At 36.1% G+C, this 27,232-nt stretch overlaps 10 non-coding genes across 10 annotated transcripts; all 10 read right to left on the bottom strand.

Annotated features, from left to right (window-relative positions):
• Window positions 1–1,401: 1,401 nt before the first annotated feature.
• Window positions 1,402–1,473, bottom strand: Trnaw-cca (transfer RNA tryptophan (anticodon CCA)). Its single transcript has one exon. It is a non-coding gene; the product is annotated as a tRNA-Trp (tRNA).
• A 1,345-nt stretch (window positions 1,474–2,818) lies between these two features.
• Trnaw-cca (transfer RNA tryptophan (anticodon CCA)) lies at window positions 2,819–2,890 on the bottom strand. The gene has a single exon. It is a non-coding gene; the product is annotated as a tRNA-Trp (tRNA).
• A 3,890-nt stretch (window positions 2,891–6,780) lies between these two features.
• On the bottom strand, window positions 6,781–6,852 carry Trnaw-cca (transfer RNA tryptophan (anticodon CCA)). Its single transcript has one exon. It is a non-coding gene; the product is annotated as a tRNA-Trp (tRNA).
• A 1,320-nt stretch (window positions 6,853–8,172) lies between these two features.
• On the bottom strand, window positions 8,173–8,244 carry Trnaw-cca (transfer RNA tryptophan (anticodon CCA)). Its single transcript has one exon. It is a non-coding gene; the product is annotated as a tRNA-Trp (tRNA).
• Window positions 8,245–9,554: 1,310 nt separating this feature from the next.
• Window positions 9,555–9,626, bottom strand: Trnaw-cca (transfer RNA tryptophan (anticodon CCA)). Its single transcript has one exon. It is a non-coding gene; the product is annotated as a tRNA-Trp (tRNA).
• Window positions 9,627–10,936: 1,310 nt separating this feature from the next.
• Trnaw-cca (transfer RNA tryptophan (anticodon CCA)) lies at window positions 10,937–11,008 on the bottom strand. The gene has a single exon. It is a non-coding gene; the product is annotated as a tRNA-Trp (tRNA).
• Window positions 11,009–12,319: 1,311 nt separating this feature from the next.
• On the bottom strand, window positions 12,320–12,391 carry Trnaw-cca (transfer RNA tryptophan (anticodon CCA)). Its single transcript has one exon. It is a non-coding gene; the product is annotated as a tRNA-Trp (tRNA).
• Window positions 12,392–13,754: 1,363 nt separating this feature from the next.
• Trnaw-cca (transfer RNA tryptophan (anticodon CCA)) lies at window positions 13,755–13,826 on the bottom strand. The gene has a single exon. It is a non-coding gene; the product is annotated as a tRNA-Trp (tRNA).
• A 1,329-nt stretch (window positions 13,827–15,155) lies between these two features.
• On the bottom strand, window positions 15,156–15,227 carry Trnaw-cca (transfer RNA tryptophan (anticodon CCA)). Its single transcript has one exon. It is a non-coding gene; the product is annotated as a tRNA-Trp (tRNA).
• A 1,307-nt stretch (window positions 15,228–16,534) lies between these two features.
• On the bottom strand, window positions 16,535–16,606 carry Trnaw-cca (transfer RNA tryptophan (anticodon CCA)). Its single transcript has one exon. It is a non-coding gene; the product is annotated as a tRNA-Trp (tRNA).
• Window positions 16,607–27,232: the final 10,626 nt, after the last annotated feature.

Genomic DNA, 27,232 nt, shown 5'->3' with positions numbered 1-27,232 from the left:
TAAAGGCAATTGTGACCTTGACGTGATTCGAACATGCATCCTTCTGATCTGGAGTCAGACGCGCTACCATTGCGCCAAGAAATCATACTAGTTCTTGCAACAAACATTCTAAACATGCATTACACGACTCAGATAAAAGTTACTTGGAATTTTCCTCTTTTCCAAATAGCATCATCACTCACACATGATATAAGAGGAACTACACCGTCCTCAACATTCACTTTCTTAATACCATCTATTACAGCTGAATGTATACGTTGACCTCATGATATGCATATATTTCTCCATTTGTGGCCAGGCTTACTTGATTTTTCATCATTTTTTTCAGTCGGTCTCTCCACCAATTTGAATTGTTTATTGAAATTGACTGTTTCCTTGGTTTTTTCTGATGGCTTTTATTTGAAAAGAGCTAACATTACTTAGTTGACGTGGATCCGAAATACCCGACTACATCACTTTTATCTGTACAAGATCTCTCACATTTTACAAAAGAAAAATCAAATGGGTGCAGCTGTAGAGGAAAAATCTTTACACAACAGGAATTTTGTTTTAAAAGTAGTCTGTGCATTCTTTGCGGGATAGGAAACTGAGACACCATTATTAACGTCTTGAACACATCTACACGTTCTGAACATCAAAAATATAATTCGTTATCAAATCACTGACACCAGAAAAGATCAAACGCACAGTTGGCAATTTTCAAGCCTTTTTAATCACATCACGGCAAGGGAACATTGCAAAAGCACATGTACCTCTTTTTGAAAGCTTTGGTCACATTTTCAAGTGCGGTTCAATATAGCGACATGTATCTCAATTATTACCTATCCTCCACTTCTAGTCATCAAAAGAGCACCCGTCACTAAACTCATCATTAACACTTGGATATTTTCTTATGGTTTTAGAATTGTATGACTTATTAGTAAACTTTTTAGCTCTAATATTGATACTTTACCCCATTCAATTGAAAATAAGAACAATGCACTGAATACAAAGGTTCATTCCTACCTCTAGTTACTAAATATGTACTCCTAAAGGTATCCTCAGAAATCCCTGTCCAGAAAGGGTGGATAGTCCAATTTCTCTAGGAACTGGCTAAGTGCTTGCGTTGATAAATATCTTTCTAACACCGGTTCCCCATCAGCTGCAATCTGATGCAACGATACAAAAAATGTATAACAACTTGATAAAGATAAATTCACTGCCTAAAGATAGGAGATCATAATATAGTGATATCCAATTCGAACCTTGAATCAGTTTCATTTTCCCTCCAATTGTAGAAACTTGTTGCCTCTGATTTCAGGGCCTGGACCGTAAGACAGTTCATATCTATATAGTGGTTTAGTCTGGCACTAAAGTGATTCATGATTGATTAAAAATCAAAAAATGAAATAAAAGCAATTTTGACCTCGACGTGATTCGAACACGCAACCTTCTGATCTGGAGTCAGACGCGCTACCATTGCGCCACGAAGTGATATCAGATCTTGCAACAAACATTCTAAACATGCATTACACGACTCAGATAAAAGGTATTTGGCAGTTACCTTTTCCAAATAACATCATCACTCACACATGATATAGGAAGAACTACACCGTCCTCATAATTCACTTAATTGATACCATCCATGACAGCTGAATGGAGACGTTGACCTCAGAATATACATATAATTCTCCATCTCTGGCCAGTCTTACATGTTCTTTCGTCATTTTTTTCAGTCGGTCTCTCCGCCAATCTGAATTGTTTATTGAAATTGACTGTTTCCTTGGTTTTTTCTCATGGATTTTATTTGAAAATAGCTAGCGTTACTTAGTTGACCTGGATCCGAAATACCCGACTACATCACTTTTATCTGTACAAGATCTCTCACGTTTTACAAAAGAAAAAGAAAATGGGTGCAATTCTAGAGGAAAAATCTTTACACAACAGGAATTTTGTTTTGAAAGTAGTCTGTGCATTCCTTGCGGGATTGGAAACTAAGACACCATTATTAAGGTCTTGAACACGTTCTGAACATCAAAAATATAATTCGTTATCAAATCATTAACACCAGAAAAGATCAAACGCACAGTTGGCAATTTTCAAGACTTGTTAATCACATCACGGCAAGGGAACATTGCTGAAACACATGTACCTCTTTTTGAAAGCTTAGTTCACATTTTCAAGTGAGGTTTATTGGTGACATCTATCTCAATTGTAACCTATCCTCCACTTCTAGTCATCAAAAGAACACCCGTCACTAAACTCATAATTAACACTTGGATGTTTTCTTGTTGTTTAAGAACTGTATGACTTATTAGCAAACTTTTTAGCTCTAATCTTGATACTTTAGCCCATTTAATTGAAACTCAGAACAATGCACTGAATACAAAGGTTCATTCCTGTCATTAGTTACTAAATACGTACACCTAGAAGTATCCTCAGAAATCCCTGTCCAGAAAGTGTGGATAGTCCAATTTCTCTAGCAACTGGCTAATTGCTTGCGTTGAGAATATCATTCTAAGAACGGTTCCCCATAAGCTACAAATGGTCTAAGAAAGCTATAAACGGAGAAATAACTATAAATTGCGCGTAACTAGCTTTTAGAATCATTCATCTTAACAACTGTGCATGGGCATCAAACCAGCAATGTTACCTCCACGATACAAAATATGTATAGCAACTTGATAACTAATAAGTCATACAATTCTTAAACCATAAGAAAATATCCAAGTGTTATGAGTTTAGTGACGGGTGCTCTTTTGATGACTAAATGTAGAGGATAGCAAACAATTGAGATAGATTTCGCCATTGAGGACCAAAAAAGAAATAAAAGCGATTGTGACCTCGACGTGATTCGAACACGCAACCTTCTGATCTGGAGTCAGACGCGCTACCATTGCGCCACGAAGTCATGTCAGTTTTTGAAACAAACATTATAAACATGCATTTCAATTCGAATAACTGTACAAGACTCATATAAGAGGTACTTGGCATTTACCGATTTTCGAAACAACGTCATCACTCACACATGATATAAGAAGAACTACACCGTCCGCAGAATTCACTTTACCATCTATTACAGCTGAATGTAGACGTTGACTTCAGAATATACATATAATTCTCCATCTCTGGCCAGGCTCACGTGTTCTTTCGTCATTTTTTACAGTCGGTCTCTCCATCTATCTGAATTGTTTATTGAAATTAACTGTTTCCTTGGTTTTTTCTCATGTTTTTTATTTGGAAATACTAGCTTTACTTAGTTGACAAGGATCCGAAATAAAGGACTACATCCCTTTTATCTGTACAAGATCTCTCACATTTTACAAAAAAAGAATAAACTGGGTGCAATTCTAGAGGAAAAATCTTTTCACAACAGGAATTTTGTTTTAAAAGTAGTCTGTGCAGTCTTTGCGGGATAGGAAACTGAGACACCATTCTTAACGTCTTGAACACATCTACACGTTCTGAACATCAAAAATATAATTCGTTACCAAATCATTGACACCAGAAAAGATCAAACGCAGAGTTGGCAATTTTCAAAACTTGTTAATCACATCACGGCAAGGGAACATTGCTGAAACACAAGTACCTCTTTTTGAAAGCTTAGTTCACATTTTCAAGTGAGGTTCAATGGCGACATCTATTTTAATTGTTAACTATCCTCCACTTCTAGTCATCAAAAGAGCACCCGTCACTGAGCTCATAACACTTGGATATTTTCTTATGGTTTAAGAATTGTATGACCTATTAGTAAACGTTTCAGCTCTAATATTGATACTTTACCCCATTCAATTGAAAATAAGAACAATACACTGAATACAAAGTTTCATTCCTATCTCTAGTTACTAAATATGTTCTCCTAAAGGTATCCTCAGAAATCCCTGTCCAGAAAGTGTGGATAGTCCAATTTCTCTAGGAAGTGGCTAATTGCTTGCGTTGATAAATATCTTTCTAACAACGGTTCCCCATCAGCTACAATCTGATGCAACGATACGAAATATGTATAGCAACTTGATAAAGATAAATTCACTGCCTAAAGATAGGAGATCATAATATAGTGATATCCAATTCGAACCTTGAATCTGTTTCATTTTCCCTCCAATTGTAGATACATGTTGCCTCTTATATCAGGGCCTAGACCGTAAGACAGTTCCTATCTATATAGTGGTTTAGTCTGACACTAACGTGATTCATCATTGTTATAAGACCAAAAAGAGAAATAAAGGCAAGTGTGACCTCGACGTGATTCAAACACGCAACCTTCTGGTATGGAGTCAGACGCAGTACCATTGCGCCACGAAGGCATATTAGTTCTTGCAACAAACATTTTAAACATGCATTACACGACTCAGATAAAAGGTAATTGGCATTTACCTCTTTTCCAAATAACATCATCACTCACACATGATATAAAAAGAACTACACCGTCCTCAACATTCACTTTCTTAATACCATCTATTACAGCTGAATGTACACGTTGACCTCATGATATGCATATATTTCTCCATTTGTGGCCAGGCTTACTTGATTTTTCATCATTTTTTTCAGTCGGTCTCTCCACCAATCTGAATTGTTTATAACTTTACTGTTTCCTTGCTTTTTTCTGATGGTTTTCTTTGAAAAGAGCTAACATTACTTAGTTGACGTGGATCCGAAATACCCGACTACATCACTTTTATCTGTCCAAGATCTCTCACACTTTACAAAAGAAAAATCAAATGGGTGCAGTTCTAGAGGAAAAATCTTTACAGAACAGGACTTTTGTTTTAAGAGTAGTCTGTGCATTCTTTGCGGGATAGGAAACTGAGACACCATTATTAACGTCTTGAACACGTCTAGACGTTCTGAACATCAAAAATAAAATTCGTTACCAAATCATTGACACCAGAAAAGATCAAAGGCACAGTTGGCAATTTTCAAAACTTGTTTATCACATCACGGCAAGGGAACATTGCTGAAACACATGTACCTCTTTTTGAAAGCTTAGTTCACATTTTCAAGTGAGGTTCAATGGCGACATCTATTTTAATTGTTAACTATCCTCCACTTCTAGTCATCAAAAGAGCACCCGTCACTGAACTCATAACACTTGGATATTTTCTTATGGTTTAAGAATTGTATGACCTATTAGTAAACTTTTCAGCTCTAATATTGATACTTTACCCCATTCAATTGAAAATAAGAACAATACACTGAATACAAAGGTTTATTCCTACCTCTAGTAACTAAATATGTTCTCCTAAAGGTATCCTCAGCAATCCCTGTCCAGAAAGTGTGGATAGTCCAATTTCTCTAGGAAGTGGCTAATTGCTTGCGTTGATAAATATCTTTCTAACAACGGTTCCGCATCAGCTACAATCTGATGCAACGATACGAAATATGCATAGCAACTTGATCAAGACAAAAACACTGCCTAAAGATAGGAAATCATAATATAGTGATATCCAATTCGAACCTTGAATGTGTTTCATTTTCCCTCCAATTGTAGAAACTTGTTGCCTCTGATTTCAGGGCCTAGACCGTAAGACAGTTCCTATCTATATAGTGGTTTAGTCTGGCACTAACGTGATTCATCATTGCTTAAAAAACAAAAAAAGAAATAAAAGCAATTGTGACCTCGACGTGATTCGAACACGAAACCTTCTGATCTAATTCTCCATCTCTGGCCAGGGTTACGTGTTCTTTCGTCATTTTTTTCAGTCGGTCTCTCCACCAATCTGAATTGTTTATTGAAATTGATTGTTTGCTTGGTTTTTCTGATGGGTTTTATTTGAGAAAAGCTAGCATTACTTAGTTGACCTGGATCCGAAATACCCGACTACATCACTTTTATCTGTACAAGATCTCTCACGTTTTACAAAAGAAAAAGAAAGTGGGTGCAATTCTAGAGGGAAAATCAGTACACAACAGGAATTTTGTTTTGAAAGTAGTCTGTGCATTCTTTGCGGAATAGGAAAATGAGACACCATTATCAACGTGTTGAACACGTTTTGAAAATCAAAATGTAATTCGTCATCAAATCATTAACACCAGAAAAGATCAAACGCACAGTTGGCAATGTTCAAGACTTGTTAATCACATCACGGCAAGGAAACATTGCTGAAACACATGTACCTCTTTTTGAAAGCTACGTTCACATTTTCAAGAGAGGTTTATTGGCGACATCTATCTCAATTTTTACCTATCCTCCACATCTAGTCATCAAAAGAACACCCTTAAGTAAACTAATAATTAACACTTGGATGTTTTCTTGTTGTTTAAGAACTGTATGACTTATTAGAAAACTTTTTAGCTCTAATATTGATACTTTAACCCATTTAATTGAAACTCAGAACACTGCACTGAATACAAAGGTTCATTCCTATCATTAGTTACTAAATACGTACACCTAGAATTATCCTCAGAAATCCCTGTCCAGAAAGTGTGGATAGTCCAATTTCTCTAGCAACTGGCTAATTGCTTGCGTTGAGAATATCTTTATAAGAACGGTTCCCCATAAGCTACAGATGGTCTAAGAAAGCTATAAAAGGAGAACTAACTATAAATTGCGCGCAACGAGCTTTTAGAATCATTCATCTTAACAAATGTGCATGGGCATCAAACCAGCAATGTTACCTCCACGATACAAAATATGTATAGCAACTTGATAATTAACAAGTCATACAATTCTTAACCCATTAGAAAATATCCAAGTGTAATGAGTTTAGTGACGGGTGATCTTTTGATGACTAGAAGTAGAGGATAGGTAACAATTGATATAGATGTCGCAATTCAAGACCAAGAAAGAAATAAAAGCGATCGTGACCTCGATGTGATTCGAACACGCAACCTTCTGATTTGGAGTCGGACGCGCTACCATTGCGCCACGAAGCCATGTCAGTTTTTGCAACAAACATTCTAAACATGCATTTCAATTCGAATAATTGTAAAAGACTCATAAAAGAGGTACTTGGCATTTACCGATTTTCCAAACAACGTCATCACTGACGCATGATATAAGAAGAACTACACCGTCCTCAGAATTCACTTTCTTGATACCATCTATTACAGCTGAATGGAGACGTTGACTTCAGAATATACATATAATTCTCCATCTCTGGCCAGGCTCACGTGTTCTTTCGTCATTTTTTTCAGTCGGTCTCTCCATCCATCTGAATTGTTTATTTGAATTCACTGTTTCGTTGGTTTTTTCTCATGGGTTTTATTTGAAAATACTAGCATTACTTAGTTGACAAGGATCCGAAACACCCGACTACATCACTTTTATCTGTACATTTTACAAAAGAAAAATAAACTGGGTGCAATTCAATAGGAAAAATCTTTACACAACAGGAATTTTGTTTTGAAAGTAGTCTGTGCAATCTTTGCGGGATAGGAAACTGAGACACCATTATTAACGTCTTGAACACATCTACACGTGCTGAACATCAAAAACATAATTCGTTATCAAATCACTGACACCAGAAACGATCAAACGCACAGTTGGCAATTTTCAAGACTTGTTAATCACATCACGGCAACGGAACATTGCTAAAGCACATGTACCTCTTTCAGAAAGCTTTGGTCACATTTTCAAGTGCGGTTCAATAGCGACATCTATCTCAATTATTCCCTATCCTCCACTTCTAGTCATCAAAAGAGCACCCGTCACTAAACTCATCATTAACACTTGGATGTTTTCTTATGGTTCAAGAATTGTATGACTTATTAGCAAACTTTTCAGCTCTAATATTGATACTTTACCCCATTCAACTGAAAATAAGAACAATACACTGAATACAAAGGTATCTTCTAATCTCTAGTTACTAAATACGTACACCTAGAAGTATCCTCAGAAATCCCTGTTCAGAAAGTGTGGATAGTCCAATTTCTCTAGGAAGTGGCTAAATTGCTTGCGTTGATAAATATCTTTCTAACAACGGTTCCCCATCAGCTACAATCTGATGCAACGATACAAAATATGTATAGGAACTTGATAAAGACAAATTCAGTGCCTAAAGATAGGAGATCATAATATAGTGATATCCAATTCGAACCTTGAATCTGTTTCATTTTCCCTCCAATTGTAGAAACTTGTTGCCTCTGATTTCAGGGCCTGGACCGTAAGACAGTTCCTATTTATATAGTGGTTTAGTCTGGCACTAACGTGATTCATCATTGCTTACCAATCAGAAAAAGAAATAAAAGCAATTGTGACCTCGACGTGATTCGAACACGCAACCTTCTGATCTGGAGTCAGACGCGCTACCATTGCGCCACGAAGTCATATTAGTTCTTGCAACAAACATTCTAAACATGCATTACACGACTCAGATAAAAGGTAATTGGCATTTACCTTTACCAAATAACATCATCACTCACACATGATATAAGAAGAACTACACCGTCCTCAACATTCACTTTCTTAATACCATCTATTACAGCTGAATGTATACGTTGACCTCAGAATATGCATATAATTCTCCATCTCTGGCCAGACTTTCTTGCTCTTTCATCATTTTTTTTCAGCCGGTCTCTCCACCAATCTTAATTGTTTAGTGTAACTGACTGTTTCCTTGGTTTTTACTGATGGCTTATATTTGAAAAGAGCTTACATGACTTAGTTGACGTGGATCCGAAATACCCGACTACATCACTTTTATCTGTACATGATCTCTCACATTTTACAAAAGAAAAATCAGATGGGTGCAGTTCTAGAGGAAAAATCTTTACACAACAGCTATTTTGTTTTAAAAACAGTCTGTGCATTTCTTGTGGGATAGGAAACTGAGAAACCATTATTAACGTCTTGAACACATCTACACGTTCTGAACATCAAAAATATAATTCGTTACCAAATCATTGACACCAGAAAAGGTCAAACGCACAGTTGGCAATTTTCAAAACTTGTTAATCACATCACGGCAAGGGAACATTGCTGAAACACATGTACCTCTTTTTGAAAGCTTAGTTCACACTTTCAAGTGAGGTTCAATGGCGACATCTATCTCAATTGTTACCCATCCTCCACTTCTAGTCATCAAAAGAGCACCCGTCACTAAACTCATAACACTTGGATATTTTCTTATGGTTTAAGAATTGTATGACTTATTAGTAAACTTTTCAGCTCTAATATTGATACTTTACCCCATTCAATTGAAAATAAGAACAATACATGAATACAAAGATTTATTCCTATCGCTAGTTACTAAATATTTTCTCCTAAAGGTATCCTCAGATATCCCTGTCCAGAAAGTGTGGATAGTCCAATTTCTCTAGGAAGTGGCTAATTGCTTGCGTTGATCAAGATCTTTCTAACAACGGTTCCCCATCAGCTACAATCTGATGCAACGATACGAAATATGTATAGCAACTTGATAAAGACAAATTCACTGCCTAAAGATAGGAGATCATAATATAGTGGTATCCAATTCGAACCTTGAATCTGTTTCATTTTCCCTCCAATTGTAGAAACTTGTTGCCTCTTATGTCAGGGCCTAGACCGTAAGACAGTTCCTATCTATATAGTGGTTTAGTGGGACACTAACGTGATTCATCATTGTTTAAAGACCAAAAAAAAGAAATAAATGCAATTGTGACCTCGACGTGATTCGAACACGCAACCTTCTGATCTGGAGTCAGACGCGCTACCATTGCGCCACGAAGTCATATTAGTTCTTGCAACAAACATTCTAAACATGCATTACGCGACTTAGATAAAAGGTACTTGGCATTTACCGCTTTTCCAAAGAACATCATGACTCACACATGATATAAGAAGAACTACACCGTCCTCAACATTCACTTTCTTAATACCATCTATTACAGCTGAATGTATACGTTGACCTCAGAATATGCATATAATTCTCCATCTCTGGCCAGGCTTACTTGTTCTTTCATCATTTTTTTCAGTCGGTCTCTCCACCAATCTGAATTCTTTATTGAAATTGACTCTTTGCTTGTTTTTTTCTGATGGCTTTTATTTGAAAAGAGCTAACATTACTTAGATGACCTGGATCCGAAATACAAGACTACATCACTTTTATCTGTACAAGATCTCTCACATTTACAAAAGAAAAATCAAATGGGTGCAGTTCTAGAGGAAAAATCTTTTCACAACAGGAATTTTGTTTTAAAAGTAGTCTGTGCATTCTTTGCGGGACAGGAAACTGAGACACCATTATTAACGTCTTGAACACATCTACACGTTCTGAATATCAAAAAATATAATTCGTTATCAAATCACTGACACCAGAAAAGATCAAACGCACAGTTGGCAATTTTCAAAACTTGTTAATCACATCACGGCAAGGGAACATTGCTGAAACACATGTACCTCTTTTTGAAAGCTTAGTTCACATTTTCAAGTGAGGTTCAATGGCGACATCTATTTTAATTGTTAACTATCCTCCACTTCTAGTCATCAAAAGAGCACTCGTCACTTAACTCATAACACTTGGATATTTTCTTATGGTTTAAGAATTGTATGACTTATTAGTAAACTTTGAGCTCTAATATTGATAGTTTACCCCATTCAATTGGAAACATGAACAATACACTGAATACAAAGGTTTATTCCTATCTCTAGTTACTAAATATGTTCTCCTAAAGGTATCCTCAGCAATCCCTGTCCAGAAAGTGTGGATAGTCCAATTTCTCTAGGAAGTGGCTAATTGCTTGCGTTGATAAATATCTTTCTAACAACGGTTCCCCATCAGCTACAATCTGATGCGACGATACAAAATATGTATAGCAACTTGATAAGGATAAATTCACTGCCTAAAGATAGGAGATCAAAATATAGTGGTATCCAATTCGAACCTTGAATCTGTTTCATTTTCCCTCCAATTGTAGAAACTTGTTGCCTCTGATTTCAAGGCCTAGACCGTAAGACAGTTCCTATCTATATAGTGGTTTAGTCTGGCACTAACGAGATTCATCATTATTTTAAGAAAAAAAAGAGAAATAAAAGCAACTGTGACCTCGACGTGATTCGAACATGCATCCTTCTGATCTGGAGTCAGACGCGCTACCATTGCGCCAAGAAGTCATACTAGTTCTTGCAACAAACATTCTAAACATGCATTACACGACTCAGATAAAACTTACTTGGAATTTTCCTCTTTTCCAGATAGCATCATCACTCACACATGATATAAGAGGAACTACACCGTCCTCAACATTCACTTTCTTAATACCATCTATTACAGCTGAATGTATACCTTGACCTCAGAATATGCATATAATTCTCCATCTCTGGCCCGGCTTACATGTTTTTTCATCATTTTTTTCAGTCGGTCTCTCCACCAATCTTAATTGTTTAGTGTAACTGACTGTTTCCTTGGTTTTTACTGATGGCTCATATTTGAAAAGAGCTAACATGACTTAGCTGATGTGGATCCAAAATACCCGACTACATCACTTTTATCTGTACAAGATCTCTCACATTTTACAAAAGGAAAATCATATGGGTGCAGTTCTAGAGGAACAGTCTTTATACAGCATGAATGTTGTTTTAAAAGTAGTCTGTGCATTCCTTGCGGGATAGGTAACTGGGACACAATTATCAACGTCTTGAACAGATCTATACGTTCTAAACATCAAAAATATAATTCGTTACCAAATCATTGACACCAGAAAAGATCAAACGCACAGTTGGCAATTTTCAAAACTTGTTAATCACATCACGGCAAGGGAACATTGCTGAAACACATATACCTCTTTTTGAGAGCTTAGTTCACATTTTCAAGTGAGGTTCAATGGCGACATCTATCTCAATTATTACCTATCCTCCACTTCTAGTCATCAAAAGAGCACCGTCACTAAACTCATAACACTTGGATATTTTCGTATGGTTTAAGAATTGTATGACTTATTAGTAAACTTTTCAGCTGTAATATTGATACTTTACCCCATTCATTTGAAAGTAAGAACAATACACTGAATACAAAGTTTTATTCCTATCTCTAGTTACTAAATATGTATTCCTAAAGGTATCCTCAGAAATCCCTGTCCAGAAAGTGTGGATAGTCCAATTTCTCTAGGAAGGGGCTAAGTGCTTGCGTTGATAAATATCTTTCTAACACCGGTTCCCCATCAGCTACAATCTGATGCAACGATACGAAATATGCATAGCAACTTGATCAAGACAAAAACACTGCCTAAAGATAGGAGATCATAATATAGTGATATCCAATTCGAACCTTGATTGTGTTTCATTTTCCCTCCAATTGTAGAAAATTGTTGCCTCTGATTTCAGGGCCTAGACCGTAAGACAGTTCATATCTATATAGTGGTTTAGTCTGGCACTAACGTGATTCATCATTGCTTAAAAAACAAAAAAAAGAAATAAAAGCAATTGTGACCTCGACGTGATTCGAACACGCAACCTTCTGATCTGGAGTCAGACGCGCTACCATTGCGCAACGAAGTCATATTAGTTTTTGCAACAAACATTCTAAACATGCATTTCAATTCGAATAACTGTGCAAGACTCATATAAGAGGTACTTGGCATTTACCGATTTTACAAACAACATCATCACTCACGCATGATATAAGAAGAACTACACCGTCCTCAACATTCACTTTCTTAATGCCATCTATTACAGCTGAATGCATACGTTGACCTCAGAATATGCATATCATTCTCCATCTCTGGCCAGGCTTACTTGTTCTTTGATCTTTTTTTTTTCAGTCGGTCTCTCCACCAATCTGAATTGTTTATTGAAATTGACTGTTTCCTTGGTTTTTGCTGATGGGTTTTATTTGAAAAGAGCTAACATTACTTAGATGACCTGGATCCGAAATACCCGACTACATCACTTTTATCTGTACAAGATCTCTCACATTTTACAAAAGAAAAAGATAATCAGTGCTATTCTTGAGGAAAAATCTTTACACAACAGGAATTTTGTTTTGAAAGTAGTCTGTGCATTCTTTGCGGAATAGGAAACTGAGACACTATTATTAACGTCTTGAACACGTTCTGAACATCAAATATAATTCGTTATCAAATCAATAACACCAGAAAAGATCAAACGCACAGTTGGCAATTTTCAAAACTTGTTAATCACATCACGGCAAGGGAACATTGCTGAAACACATGTACCTCTTTTTGAAAGCTAAGTTCACATTTTCAAGTGAGGTTTATTGGCAACATCTATCTCAATTGTTACCTATCCTCCACTTCTAGTCATCGAAAGAACACCCGTCAGTAAACTCATAATTACGACTTGGATGTTTTCTTGTTGTTTAAGAACTGTATGACCTATTAGTAAACTTTTTAGCTCAATATTGATACTTTAGCGAATTTAATTGAAACTCAGAACAATACACTGAATACAAAGGTTCATTGCTATCATTAGTTACTAAATACGTACACCTAGAAGTATCCTCAGAAATCCCTGTCCAGAAAGTGTGGATAGTCCAATTTCTCTAGGAATTTACTAATTGCATGCGTTGAGAATATCATTCTAAGAACGGTTCCCCATAAGCTACAAATGGTCTAAGAAAGCTATAAACGGAGAAATAACTATAAATTGCGCGTAACTAGCTTTTAGAATCATTCATCTTAACAGCTGTGCATGGGCATCAAACCAGCAATGTTACCTCCACGATACAAAATATGTATAGCAACTTGATAACTAATAAGTCAAACAATTCTTAAACCATAAGAAAATATCCAAGTGTTATGAGTTTAGTGATGGGTGCTCTTTTGATGACTAGAAGTGGAGGATAGGTAACAATTGAGATAGATGACGCCATTGAAGACCAAGAAAGAAATAAAAGTGATTGTGACCTCGACGTGATTCGAACACGCAACCTTCTGATCTGGAGTCAGACGCGCTACCATTGCGCCACGAAGTCATATTAGTTCTTGCAACAAACATTCTAAACATGCATTTCAATTCGAATAACTGTACAAGACTCACATAAGAGGTACTTGGCATTTACCGATTTTCCAACCAACATCATCACTCACGCATGATATAAGAAGAACTACACCGTCCTCAGAATTCACATTCTTGATAACTTCTCTTACAGCTGAATGGATAGGTTGACCTCAGAATATACATATAATTCCCCATCTCTGGCCAGGCTTACTTGTTCTTCCATCATTTTTTTCAGTCGGTCTCTCCACCAATCTTAATTCTTTATTGAAATTGACTGTTTCCTTGGTTTTTTTCTGATCGCTTTTATTTAAAAAGAGCTAACATTACTTAGTTGACAAGGATCCGAAATACCCGACTACATCACTTCTATCTGTACATGATCTCTGACATTTTGCAAAAGAAAAATAAACTGGGTGCAGTTCTAGAGGAAAAATCTTTACACAACAGAAATTTTGTTTTGAAAGTAGTCTGTGCAATCTTTGCGGGATAGGAAACTAAGACACCATTATCAACGTCTTGAACACATCTACACGTTCTGAACATCAAAAATATAATTCGTTATCAAATCATTGACACCAGAAAAGAACAAACGCACAGTTGGCAATTTTCAAGACTTGTTAATCACATCACGGCAAGGGAACACTGCTAAAGCACATGTACCTCTTTTTGAAAGCTTTGGTCACATTTTCAAGTGCGGTTCAATGGCGACATCTATCTCAATTATTACCTATCCTCCACGTCTAGTCATCAAAAGAACACCCGTCACTAAACTCATCATTAACACTTGGATGTTTTCTTATGGTTCAAGAATTGTATTACTTGTTAGCAAACATTTCAGCTCTAATATTGATACTTTACCCCATTCAATTGAAAATAAGGCAATACACTGAATACGAAGGTTTATTCTAATCTCTAGTTACTAAATACGTACACCTAGAAGTATCCTAAGAAATCCCTGTCCAGAAAGTGTGGATAGTCCAATTTCTCTAGGAAGTGGCTAATTGCTTGCGTTGATAAATATCTTTCCAACAACGGTTCCAAATCAGCTACAATCTGATGCAACGATACAAAATATGTATAGCAACTTGATAAAGACAAATTCACTGCCTAAAGATAGATCATAATATAGTGATATCCAATTCGAACCTTGAATCTGTTTCATTTTCCCTCCAATTGTAGAAACTTGTTGCCTCTGATTTCAGGGCCTGGACCGTAAGACAGTTCATATCTATATAGTGGCTTAGTCTGGCACTAAAGTGATTTATCATTGCTTAAAAATCAAAAAAAGAAATAAAAGCAATTGTGACCTCGACGTGATTCGAACACGCAACCTTCTGATCTGGAGTCAGACGCGCTACCATTGCGCCACGAAGTCATATTAGTTTTTGCAACAAACATTCTAAACATGCATTACACGACTCAGATACAAGGTACTTGGCATTTACCTTTTCCAAATAACATCATCACTCACACATGATATAAGAAGAACTACACCATCCTCAACATTCACTTTCTTAATACCATCTATTACAGCTGAATGTATACGTTGACCTCAGAATATGCATATAATTCTCCATCTCTGGCCAGGCTTACATGCTCTTTCATCATTTTTTCAGTCGGTCTCTCCACCAATCTTAATTGTTTAGTGTAACTGACTGTTTCCTTGGTTTTTACTGATGGCTCATATTTGAAAAGAGCTTACATGACTTAGTTGACGTGGATCCGAAATACCCGACTACATCACTTTTATCTGAACATGATCTCTCACATTTTACAAAAGAAAAATCAAATGGGTGCAGTTCTAGAGGAAAAATCTTAACACAACAGGAATTTTGTTTTAAAAGTAGTCTGTGCATTCTTTGCGGGATAGGAAACTGAGACACCATTATCAACGTCTTGAACACATTTACACGTTCTGAACATCAAAAATATAATTCGTTACCAAATCATTGACACCAGAAAAGGTCAAACGCACAGTTGGCAATTTTCAAAACTTGTTAATCACATCACGGCAAGGGAACATTGCTGAAACACATGTACCTCTTTTTGAAAGCTTAGTTCACATTTTCAAGTGAGGTTCATTGGCGACATCTATCTCAATTGTTACCTATCCTCCACTTCTAGTCATCAAAACAGCACCGTCACTAAACTCATAACACTTGGATATTTTCTTATAGTTTAAGAATTGTATGACTTATTAGCAAACTTTTCAGCTGTAATATTGATGCTTTACCCCATTCAATTGAAAATTAGAACAATACACTGAACACAAAGGTTTATTCGAATCTCTAGTTACTAAATACGTACACATAGAAGTATCCTCAGAAATCCCTGTTCAGAAAGTGTGGATAGTCCAATTTCTCTAGGAACTGGCTAATTGCTTGCCTTGATAAATATCTTTCTAACACCGGTTCCCCATCAGCTACAATCTGATGCAACGATACAAAATATGTATAGCAACTTGATAAAGACAAATTCACTGCCTAAAGATAGGAGATCATAATATAGTGATATCCAATTCGAACCTTGAATCTGTTTCATTTTCCCTCCAATTGTAGAAACTTGTTGCCTCTGATTTCAGGGCCTGGACCGTAAGACAGTTCCTATCTATATAGTGGCTTAGTCTGACACTAACGTGATTCATCATTGTTTAAAGACCAAAAAAAGAAATAAAAGCAATTGTGACCTCGACGTGATTCGAACACGCAACCTTCTGATCTGGAGTCAGACGCGCTAACATTGCGCCACGAAGTCATATTAGTTCTTGCAACAAACATTCTAAACATGCATATCACGACTCAGATGGAAGGTACTTGGCATTTATCGCTTTTCCAAAGAACATCATCACTCACACACGATATAAGAAGAACTACACCGTCCTAAACATTCACTTTCTTAATACCATATATTACAGCTGAATGGAGACGTTGGCCTCAGAATATACATAGCATTCGGCATCTCTGACCAGGCTTACGTGTTCTTTCGTCATTTCTTTCAGTCGGTCCCTCCATCAATCTGAAATGTTTATTTATATTGACTGTTTCCTTGTTTTTTCAGATAGGTTTCAAATGGAAAGAGCGTGGTGTTACCAAGTTGATCTTCAGCCTAAACAGGTGACAAAACAACATTTATTTCTGTACAAAATATCTCCTATTTTGCAAAAGAAACGAGTGCGATTCAACGGAATGAAATTTGGGCAACAGAAGTGTTGTCTTTAGAAATAACCTGTGCATTCCTTCAAGGAATGGAAAAGTGAGACAACGTTATTAACAGATTGTACAACTCTATACCTTCTAAGGATCAAACTAGAATTCGTTATCAAATCATTCTTGATAGAAAGGAACAAACGGACATTTGGTTAGTTTCATAACATGTCAATTGTGTCCCGGCAAGAGAACATATCTGACAGAAACAAATACCCTTTTAAATGTCTTTGCCACTACCCAGGAATGGTTTAAGTGTGATATCTATCACAAAGTTTACCCACCCGCCATCCTACCCGCTCCTGCCAATCCCCTTCACAATATGGAAATATAGAAAACTTCATCAACATGCAAATACGTGAGCCAATAGCTGAAGGCATGCAGAGCGTTGAGCCACTGAATTCTGCACAAAAAGCAATACTATTCAACGCGGCAAAATGTGAGAGCAACAGCTTTTAGAATCCTTCATCTTAATAACTGTGCATGGGCATCAAGCCAGCAATGTTACCTCCACGATATAAAATATGTATAGCAACCTGACAAAGACAAATTCACTGCCTAAAGATAGGAGAACATATCATAGTGATATCCACTTCGAACCATCAAATGGAATGTGTTTCCTTTTGCCTGATTTCTGGACCTTAATGTTAAGATAGTCCCTATACAATTTTGTCAGAAACAATCTTGGCTCATCATTCTTTGAAGACCAAAATATTAAAACGACATGTGATCCCGACGTTATTCGAGTACGCAGCCATCTGATCTTTTCCTGTCTTGCAATGTGTCCCGTTTATCCTACAATAATGTTGGACGCACTGAGTATGATACGTAGCGAATTAATCTCCTGTGTCACGGAAGTGTATATATTTATCGTTTTTTACTATTTGGATTAAATACATGTACTAGGATTTCTTTTTTGTACAGCGTTACCCGCGTGTGATTTAAGTATTTCGTATATTATTTCGAAATGGTTTGTTGCGTTCATCCCATGCTACACGAGCAAAGTGCTTAAGGTCGGAAAACCGATATACCGTGAGAGCAGAGGCAGTGTATGTATACATGGCCTGTGTATAAGTTACTTCATCGTAGAGTAAAACATCACATTACAAAGAATTTTGTCATTGTGCAGTCCACGTTATAATGCGCGATCTCCTGCTGTTAGGTACGTGAGTTAAATATTATTTTCATATATGATGTAATTGTTTTACTGTCACATTTATCTTGTATTTTAGGTAATTCCGACTTGTGTCGTATAATACAATGTTATATTCTTTTTCCTAGTTTTCCTGTATGTAACTGAACAGAACGTTTATATTCGCAACAATGTTGTATTTATTAAGGAAAAGAAAGTGTTACGTTAAGTATTATAAGATTCTTGTCACACACAAGTTCACATTTTAACTTGATTTTCACCTTGCATAGTAGTTACGATAATATAAGTTGCATAAAATAATCAGTTCAAGTTTACAGTACATAACGTTATTACGTGCTGTTATATATGACCGCGTCATTTGTAGAACCCGGATTTGGATATTATATTTTCAGCTGACTGATAGGTGACTGATTTCTGACTGATTGATTGATGGCCGGTGACTGATGAATGCTGAGTGTAGTGTTGAATGAGGGACTGAGTGACAGTTACGCTGCATCTCTTTATATGCACCGTATTGTAGGTGTTCAGCCGTGGTGCGATGTGATGTGATGTGATGTGATTTTTTATTTTTAACGTAGCTTTAACAATTTTTCAGTCATATCGCTACGATATCTGCAATGTGGCAGTTTATAGTGATGTCTAGCACTGGGGCATCATGCCGCAGACATGTAGCATGATGTCCCACCCAGTCACATTATCCTGACACCAGGCCGACCAGTCCTAACACTAACCTCTAAATGCTGAACGCCAAGCGAGGCAGCTGTTAGTACCATTTTTTAAGTCTCTGGTATGACTCCGCCGGGGATCGAACCCACGACCTCCCGCATCCGAGGCGGACGCTCTAACCACTAGGCCACCGGAGCGGTTCAGCAGTGGTGCTAATTTGGGTTGTGTTATACCCAGTGTGCTGCTGTCGGGGGTAACGTTGGCTCGGAAGGAGATGAAGGTCATCACGTAGTGAGGAACCAAGGCGTCTGGACCAACGGGTCTGCAGAGAACACGATATTTTACGAATCTTTAGGCGGACCAGGACGGGCAGACCGTTCGGCTCCGCAAGATACATGTCCGAATGTTTACATCATATTTCACTATTTGAGTGTAAGCGCATCATATTTCGCTATCTGAGTGAAAACTCATCATATTTCGCTACTTGGGTGGAAAATAATCGTATATCGTTAGTTGAGTGAAACATCACACATCACTATTTGAGTGAAGCATATCATGCACCACTATTTGAGTAAACTATATAATTTATTAATGTTTGTGTAGAATCACTTTGAACCATCGATCATTGTATCTTTTTAGTATTTAAGGATTGTTTTCTAGCATATCGGTTCACTTTTCATTTAAATCGCAATACAATATCTGGTTCGTGATTATTTGGTTAAAAATTCAATATTTGGATTTTGTTAGCGTACGAATCAGTCTTTTTCATTGAATCATTCATAAATAGACATTGTATTTTTGTTACCATCAAAAGTGTTCATCGTTATAATCCGACTCCAACCCCGGTATCTTGTTACATGGATCTCAGAAGTGGTATCGGATTAGAACGATGCCCTAAAGCTATTTTTGTTTCATTAGTCTTGTATGTACTATTTGTGTCAGACTGACATTCCTGACAAGACTTGCGAAGCTGAGTAATTATCCAACATAACTTAATTAGGTTTCGATTTCGGCAGTACACAGTTCATATATTTTTGTTCCCTTCTGAGAAGGAAAATACGGTTTGAGTTTTTGAAATCTAGTAATTGGATATAACTGCACAGAAGTGCACTTTAGGTTGGTCATCATATCATATTGGAAGAAATTATGTCATTGAAAGATTTGCTGGAATTGGGGAAACAGTTTGGTTACGAGGAGGAATCTCTTAGAAAATTGGTTCAGGAAGAACATGCTTGTGATCGGTATTAGACAGAAATAGAAAGGGAAGCCAATATAGAGTTGATAGAATTATAAATGAAGGCCGAATAGGAGAAATTAGAGATAGAGCGACAGGCAGAGCGGGAAAGAAAGGAAGCCGAGGAAAGAAAAATGGTATTCTGAGAGAATGAAGATGGAATTAGAAAAGAAGGCCAAGAGGGAGAAGATAGAGTTAGATAAACAGACCGTAAAAGAAAAGATAGGAAAGGGAAGCGGAGAGGGGCAAGATCAACATAGAGAAGGGGAAGAGAGAACTGCTAAAAGAAGTAGAGGATAGGAAATTAGAAAGGGGAAAAACAAGCGAGGTTTAAAGCTTTGGAGCTAGAAGTGTTACGTATTTAGGCTCTAATAAACAGTAACACAAGAAAGAGTGAAAACAACAAGCTTTGAAAAAATTAACAACAAATTATTTCCCTGGAAAAACACTGTAAAAATGAAAAATTAAGAACTTACGGCTTTAAGAATCAAATCCAATAATAATCCAAGAGTAATCACCGAACTAAATTTTAGAAGGTCTAGTAATAAATTGTTCTAATGAAATTTGAGTTCCGAGTCCCGACGAAAAATCCCAAATGGAAGGCGATAGCGTATACTATATGTCACTATTATGCTTTTGTGTCAACAGTTCTTTTTTGATTCACAAACAATAATATTCCGGTGTTTGAATTTCCGAATAAAATTTAGAGAAATGTCTTGAACCAAGAATTCTGTATGAGCACTCATATATTTCCAGCAAAAAGAATTAATCTTTATGAATCCAAACAACTTGAGCAAAACTTAAAATGTAACTCCAAACTGGTCACAAACAAACGCTTTTCCAGTGTCAAAAGTAAAAGCCCAGACTGAGAAATATCTCTCTAAACATCACTAATAAATCTAAATACTGCGCAATTTCGGAAAACCCACAATTGCGAAATTGAGGCCGTTTACACCTAAAAATCACGTACTCTTAGTATGACCTTGATAAAAACCAATCATTTTACTACGAGAAAAAAATGAGTAGTTTTTTAATTGTCTCAATGATTTCTGAACCAATGTCGGAAACTAAGTCAAAAATAGAAACAGTGTTTCTATTATTAATTTTTATGAAAAGATTCGGGTCAAACTGAATTTTTTCGAAATGCCAAATCAAGTAAACAAGATTACATTACTTGAAACGTAATGAAATTAAAATAATTTTTTTTAAAAACTTTCAGACAATTAAATTAGATATAAATTAAATCAAATATACATAACACTTCCCCATAAAGAAAAAGAAAGGTTTATATGATAAAGCTTTCTTTTACCATATATTAATTATGCACGAGGTTAAAAAGAACTCTTATAAATTACAGTGTACATAAAATATTATATTTCTACACACAGAAATGTGCATCTGCTTTTAAATTCTTTTCCATTGATATGCCTGATGTCAAGATTATATTCCTGTAACAACAAACTCTACCTTAGTAGTCTTTCATTTTTATCTTTCAACTTGCCGATGAAAGTAAGGGAAGGGGGTTGTGGTCACTAAACAAAATAATCGAAGAAGGAGCTGAAATAAAGTCAACTTCAAAATGTTGTAATGCCAGTATCTATGCCAATCATTCTTTTTCGATTGTTGAATAATTTCTTTGATCCTTAAGTTTTTAGAAAAATAACACACTGGATGATCAATGCCATTTTCAACTTTCTGAACCACAACTGCTCCAACCCCAACCTCACTTGCATCAACAGACAATTTAAATGATTGGCTGAAATTTGAAGCTGTAAGAACCGGCGCACTTTTAATTATGGCTTTTAACTTGTCAAAAGCCCACTGACATGTTTCAGTCCAAAGGAACTTGTTTTTCTTACCCAATAAATCTGTCAGAGGTTCAGCAACTATAGAAAAATTGGAACAAAATTTTCGAGAGTATCCGGCCATACCTAAAAAACGCATCAATTTGCTTTTTATTACAGGCATAGGGAACTCAGCGATAGCCTTGATCTTAGCAGTTATAGGTTTAACTTGTCCATGTCTCACGATATGACCTAGAAAGGTTACACTAGCACGGCAGAACTCACTTTTAGATTATTTGATTGTAAAATATACATCAGTGTGTCTGTCAGTGAATTTCCGAATTGTTGCTAAATGTTCTTTTCAGGTGTCATTGTAGATGATGACATCATCGATGTAAGCATCACAATTGTCTAGACCAGATGTAATCATATTCGTGAGATGTTAAAAAGTATTTGGCGACCCTTTCATTCCAAACGGCATCACATTATATTGATAAAGTCCACTGGAGTCACCAATGCCGAAATTTCCTTTGCTCTTTCCGTTAGTGGAATTTGCCAGAATCCTTTCAGGTCCAATTTGGTGACATACTTGGCATATCCGATCTGATCAATACAGTCATCGACTCTTGGTAATGGAAATGAATCTGTTTTTCTCACACTATTCACCTTCCCATAATCAGTACACATACGGATTTTGTTTCTTCTGGTTTTGGAACAAGTATGCATGGTGAATTCCAGTCACTTTTACTGGGCTCCATAGAATCATTCTCCAGCAAATACTAAATTTATTTGTTCCAAGTAGTCCTGTTTGTGAGGGTTCATACTGTACGGGTGTTGTTTCACAGGTTTGGAATTTACAATTTCAACGTCATGAAAAATTTTGTTTGTTCTTGTAGGAACATCTGGAAATACGTACTCGTATCAATTTCTTTCTTGCTCTTGCAAATGTAAATGTTCCTGGTCTTTCATAATGCTTTAATTCTGAAGATATGTCACTCCAATATCAGCAGAATTCGATGATATTCCTTCACTTAAATTTTCATTGATTAGGACAGGTACAACTAAATTTATTGCATGTTTAACCTGGCTATCTCTTTCAATATACTGATACTCCTATAATTTATTTAGACCCCAAGAACACTAATATGATAATTTAACTCATTCATTTTCTTCTTAACTTTTTAAGGGCCGTATTATCTAATCTGAAGCTCATTTTGAAGAATGAGCAAGAGAGACATAGCTCCATTATTACCAAACTGAAAAGTTCTCTCCATTGTAGTTCTGTCAAACCATAATTTCACTTATGACTTGAACCGCTGAATGTCCAATTCAAGCAAAATAAGCTGAAAGTTCCAGACCGCGAATATTACCTTTGACAGATTTGGGACGGCCAAATTGATGAAACAAAAGTTATGAAAGTTTTAATATTCCTCAAAGGAATTGCCTCTGGAAACATTGTTGACGCACACATAATGGTCAACAAGTATTGATTACCTAATTTGGTCTTGGGTAGAACCAACACAATCTACCATAATTCTATTGAATGGTTTGTCAAAGGCAGGAAAGGGTTATAGATAACCCTTAGGTATTTTCTGATTTGGTTTTCCTTCCGTTTGACACGAATGACAAGATTTACAGTATTTATAAACATTTTTTGCCTTTTGGCCAATAGAAGTGAGTCAAAATCTTGTTATGAGTTTTTTTAATTATCCCTAAATAACCAGTCAAAGGATTTTCATGGGGCAGACTAAGTATTTCCTGTCTGTAAGGTTTTGGAACTAAAATCTGATAGTTCACTGACCACTCATCACCAGAAGGTACCTAGGGAGGTCTCCATTTTCTCATAATGATTCCATTTGTAATGAAATAACAGACAGGAACTTAGTAGGTTCAGTTTCACTAATGACCCTTTCAAAGAAATAGGAGATCTCGGGATCTTTTTCCTGTTCGACGACAAGTGATTGTCGTCTGTCACCCTGATTAGAATAAAGAGAATGAGTATTTGAAAGAGAATCACTGTGATCAATACATTCCGACTGATCCAAACAAGGAGTGAAAGTGACCTCATCAAAAGCCTGACCAATACATTGACACCTATAGGAATACTTTCCGTATCAACATAATTCTCAAAAGCTTTCTTTGCCATAGCTCTGGTAACTGAACAAGCTGGGAATAAATCTGGGAATTCTTTTTGAACTGGATCGACTTTCTGATCTAAGCAAGGCTTGTCAGTTACAAGTGGATTAACCACAAACTTGTCACCAGCTAGGTCGTTGACTGGTAATAAATTAATGCCCTCAACGGGTAAAACAGAGACCGTTCCGACTGTCACTGGTCCAGAGACTAAGTCTGATGACAAATTTACAAAATGGAGAGGAACATTAACAAAGCCGCACTCTACTCCCTGAATACGAACAGTCTAATTATAAAAAGACTTCTCAGAAAAAGGCAAAGTACCTGAGGCAAAAACACTCTGAGAAGCTCATGTGTCTTTTAAATTTTAATAGGGATGGGATTGGCCGAATCATATTGAAGGGCTATGTATCACTTGTAGGTGATTCGGCCAATCCCATCCCTATTAAACTATATCTGATTGTATTATGGAGAATTATGAGTGCTATAGAACCCTTCGATATGAATGGTTCATAATTCTCCATAATACAATCAGAATGGGGCTTATTAGACCCAACAACTGTATTGCTTTCAATACATTATTGTGACCTTGACTTCTTAGAAATAAGAGCATTTGGAATAGGTCTGTCCTGATTCTGATGCCTATTTTTTAATTTGTAACAATCGGAACTAACGTGTCCGCTTATAAGAAGCTTGAGTTTTAGAAGTTGTGCCAGTTTTAGTTTTAGAATGGCTTGTATTAGGCTGAAATACTTTTCTGCTAGAAGACTGTTGAGTATAAGTCTTATTTATAAAACGAACTTTATGAATTAAAAAACACTCATCAGTAGCTCAATCAGCCTTTTCCAGGCTTTCAATCTGATGCTCGTCAATATAAGACTTAATGTCACTATTGACAGGTTTTGAAATTTTCAAGTAATACAAGTTGTTTGAGACTTTCATAATCTCGTTCAACTTTCTTGGCTAAGCACCATCTATCAAATAACTGCTCTTTTTCTCTAGCAAATTGGACATGAGTTTGTCCAGCTTCTTTTCCATAGTTTCTGAATTTCTGCCGATAAGTTTCAGGGACTAACTCATAACCCATTAATATGCATTCCTTAACCACATCATAGTTACGACTTTGGTCAACTGCCAGTGAATTGTAAATATCACAAGCCTTACCAGTGAGTACACATTGTAATAATTGCGTCCAGTGCTTTCTTGGCCCTTTAAAACTCTCAGCAATTCTTTCAAAACCAAGAAAATATGTCTACTACTTCTTCCAGAAAAGGAGGTACTAACTTGATATTTCTTAAAACATAAAATTTAGGAGAATGTTTTCCCCTTGCCATTTCTAATTTTTTTATTCGAATTTGAAATTATCTCTGTCTCTCGTTCTTCCTTGTGTAATTGCATTTGTCGTCCTTCTCTCTTTCTTCCTAATGCATTTTTTCTCTTCCCTGTCTCTCTCTCCTCTTTCTCAAATTGTAACAGCATTTGTCTTTCTCTTTCATCGCTCATTTTGTTATTCCATACGTCTTACTTCCATCTCTTTCTGAAACTGCATTTGTCTTACTTCCATCACTCTTTACATTTGTATCTTTTCTATCTGAAACTGAGCCTGTCTTATCTCTAATGCCAACTTTTTTAATTGTACTTCCATTTTCAAAATTTCCAACCACTCCTGAGTAAAATTAAAACAAATTCTCTACTTTTGATATTTTAGAAAACGCTTGCTGATTTCACGAAAGATTTCAAAAACTGGGGAATTCAAATTTAAAAAAACCAAGTTTTCTGAAATATTTTTGCTAAAATTCAAAATTATCAGAGGACGAGAGATCGATTCTTATGTTATATGTTTAAGCTCTAATTAACAGTAACAGAACAAAGAGTTTAAACAATAAGCGTTGAAAAATTTAACAAATTTATTTTCCTGGAAAAACACTGTAAAAATGAAAAATTAAAAACTTACGATTTTCAGAATCAAATCCAATAATAATCCAAGAATAATCCACGAATTAAATTTTAGAAGTTCTAGCAATGAAATGTTCTCATGAAATTTGAGTTCGATTTCCGAAAAAAAATCCAAAATGGAAGGCGATGACGTATATTGTAGTCAGTATTGTGCTGTTGTGTCTATAGTTCTTTGTTAATTCACAAACAATAATATTCCGGTGTTTGAATTTCCGAATGAAGTTTAGAGAAATGTTCCTGTCCAAGAATTCTGTATGAGCACTCAAATATTTCCAGCTAAAAGAATTAATCTTTATGAATCCAAATAATTTGAACAAAACTTAAAATGTAACTCCAAACTGGTCACAAACAAACACTTTTCCAGTGTCAAAAGTAAAAGCCCATACTGAGAAATATCTTTCTAAACATCACTAATAAATCTAAATACTGCACAATTTCGGAAAACCCAGAATTGTTAAATAGACGCTGTTTACATCTAAAAATCACGTACTCCCGGTATAATCTTGATAAAAACGAATCATTTTACTACGAAAATAAAAGAAACTGTTTACTTGTCTCAGTGATTTCTGAATCAAGGTCGGGAACTAAGTCAAAAACAAAAATAGTGTTTCTATTATTAGGCATTTATGAAAAGATTCAGGTCAAACGGAACTTTCTAGAAAATAATACCAAATCAAGTAAACAAGATTACAATACTTTGACATGTAATAAAATTAAAAATAAAAAGATTTGACAACTTAAGACAATTAAATTTGTTAAACTACCTCGCGTTGAATGAAGCACTTCTGAAGAGCTACGAGCTAACCGAGCAAGGGTTTCGCAAGAATTTTTAGTATAGCAAACCGACAGAGGTGAGACATTCACCCAGTTTGTCAGTAGAACGAGCAATTATTTGCAACGATGGAAGGAATGTGGTAAAGTCGTTAAGATATTTTAGGGTCTTATCGATTTCTTGGTTCGAGACCAGCATTTGAAAACTTGTGTCAAGGACTTATATCTGTTCTTGAGGGAAAAGTCCTTCACGAATATATATGACATGGCAGCAGAGGCGGATTTGTTCTCTGAAGCTTGTGGATGTTCTCTGAATGTCACCTCGAGAATCAATAAAGGTGAGAATCGGGCCTGAGACCAAAAACCTAGGGTCCGTGAAAAACCTGATAAGGATAACAACTAAAATCACTAGGACAAGCAATGTTTCACTTGCAAGGAGTGGGGTAACATTTCCCACAATTGTCCGAAGCGAAAGAGGTT

This window comes from Sinohyriopsis cumingii, chromosome 18 (genome assembly GCF_028554795.1).
Source record: "Sinohyriopsis cumingii isolate HCF-2022 chromosome 18, ASM2855479v2, whole genome shotgun sequence".
Classification (NCBI taxonomy): domain Eukaryota; kingdom Metazoa; phylum Mollusca; class Bivalvia; order Unionida; family Unionidae; genus Sinohyriopsis; species Sinohyriopsis cumingii.
The sequence above is the reverse complement of the archived record's forward strand: the minus strand, read 5'-3'. Positions and strand labels throughout refer to the sequence as shown.